This window comes from Canis lupus, chromosome 11 (assembly GCF_048164855.1).
Source record: "Canis lupus baileyi chromosome 11, mCanLup2.hap1, whole genome shotgun sequence".
In the NCBI taxonomy this organism is placed as follows: Eukaryota; Metazoa; Chordata; class Mammalia; order Carnivora; family Canidae; genus Canis; species Canis lupus.
The window spans coordinates 39,972,828-39,975,105 of NC_132848.1; the positions used below are offsets into that span (position 1 = coordinate 39,972,828).

The 2,278-nt window shown below is 36.7% G+C and overlaps 1 pseudogene; it reads right to left on the reverse strand.

Annotated features, from left to right (window-relative positions):
• Nucleotides 1-1,452: 1,452 nt before the first annotated feature.
• On the reverse strand, nt 1,453-1,553 carry LOC140600575 (U6 spliceosomal RNA; annotated as a pseudogene).
• Between the last annotated feature and the right edge of the window lie 725 nt (nt 1,554-2,278).

Here is a 2,278-nt window from a genome sequence, read left to right on the forward strand (position 1 = left end):
TTCCAATGACCTGTTAAGTCCCTATAGGGTTTGCACTTGGGTTTTGCAAACCCTTTTCTGTTTGGTCCTTTATCTTTTTTTTTCCTTAATGATTTATAGGAGCTCTTTACATATGTAGATATATGCATGCGTCTCTATTATGCATTAAAATATTTTCTGATATTAATTCCCTTTCTTAAAGCTTTGTTTATGCTATCTCTTGATAGTCAGAAGTTTTTAAATCTTCATGTAGTGAAATCTATCAATTTATTTCACTTAAGAACCACTGGGTGGTTCCACTTAAGAAGGTCTTCCTTAGGGGATCCCTGGGTGGCGCAGCGGTTTGGCGCCTGCCTTTGGCCCAGGGCGTGATCCTGGAGACCCGGGATCGAATCCCACGTCAGGCTCCCGGTGCATGGAGCCTGCTTCTCCCTCTGCCTATGTCTCTGCCCCTCTCTCTCTCTATGTGACTATCATAAATAAATAAAATAAAATAAAATTTAAAAAAAGGAAGGTCTTCCTTAAGTCGGGTTTATAAAAACATAAAAAATACTATTGTTTATGCTTTCCTAAAATGCTTATAGGTACACAATAATATTATACAGTATTACTATTATATGTTTAGTTCTTTCCTATTTCATGTGTAAATTATATTTTGTATGTGTTGTGATAGCCACCTGCCCTATTTCATTTTTAGACTGGTTCATCATTTGCTCACTTATTTGAAATGCCACAAATAAGAGTACACCATTCTGTGCATCTTTCAAAACTCAATAGCATATCTAGAGGATTATTTCATGTTGGTCTACATAGATCTACCTGATTTTTAATAGCTATATTAATGATTATCCATTTAAATAAGTATTTAGATTTTGTCTAGTGTTAGGCCACTACAAAAAGTGGCACAATAAATATTTGTTCCATATGCACCTGTGTGCCTGATTATCAGTAGAATCAACTCCTAGGAGTTGAATTATCAAGTTTAAATGTATGTGTACTTCGGAAAGATAATGCCTAATTCCTTGGAAGATAGTGAGGCTTATACTCCCACCATCAACATTCAGGACTGCCTTTTTCCAGCCTGTGTATTATCTAATTTACTGATCTTGCAAGACCATCTGATATATCTGGTAGATGAAAAGTGGTGTCCATGATTTTAACTTCTATTTCTTTCATTTTCAATGAGATCCATCCTCCTTTTACGTGGTGGAACCACGTAAAGGAACCATTGCTTATTCAGGTCCTTTGTACATTTTCTAAGATCTTTTTCCTACTAGTCAGCTAATGCTTTACACTGAACTATGAGGTCCTTCTTTTAAGCATTGTAAGTATTTCTTTCTCTAATTTTTCTGTTTAGGCTTTCTGCTGTGTAGAAATGTTTTTAATGCAGTCGTGTGTATTAATGTTTTCTTTTTATGGCTCTCAATTTTAAATATTATTTAGAAGGAACTTCCACTTCTCTCTCTGTCTCTCTTTAATATGGAATGCTTCACAAATTTGTGTGTTATCCTGGTACAGGGACCATGCTAATCTTCTCTATATCTTTCCAATTTAATATATGTGCTGCCACAGAAATCATCCTTCTATCTCTTAATATTTGTTCTAAAAAATATCCCATACAGGACACCTGGGTGGCTCAGTGGTTGAGCAACTGCTTTTGGCTCAGGGTGTGATCCCGGGGTCCTAGGATCAAGTCCCATATCAGGCTCCCTGTGAGGAGCCTGCTTCTCTCCCTCTGCCTATGTTTCTGCCTCTCTCTGTGTGTCTCTCATGAATAACTAAATAAATCTTTAAAAAATAAAAAATCTCCCATGCTAATAGTCATTTTTTACATTTAACTTTCTAAGTCATTTGTAATGGCTTTGGTGGCAAGTTATAACTTTTTTTCAGTTGTCCCAACCATTTAGTAAATAATCTATCTCTTACCAACTGCTTTGAAATTATCATATATTAATTTCCTTAAACATTTGGGGCTACTTCAGGACATTTTATATCATTCCAGTAATTGATCTATTGGTTTGCCAAAGTCAAACCTTTTTAGAGAATGTGGCTTCAAGATACAGTGCCATGAATGAGAGTCTTAGTCTTGGTTCTAAAAGAGACACAAAGTTCTGATTTCATCCCTGACCTCTTAAAGACAAGAAAGAGATTGCTGCCATGGTAAACTCATGAGCTTCCTCTCATCTACAGCCCAGTGACTAGCTCCATGCTGGCCATCAGTGGCACTTGGAGGACACAAGATGAAAAGATAAAGGTGTTGCTAGAAATAGAGGGCCTTGAGGAGATCTCAGGCCATCCC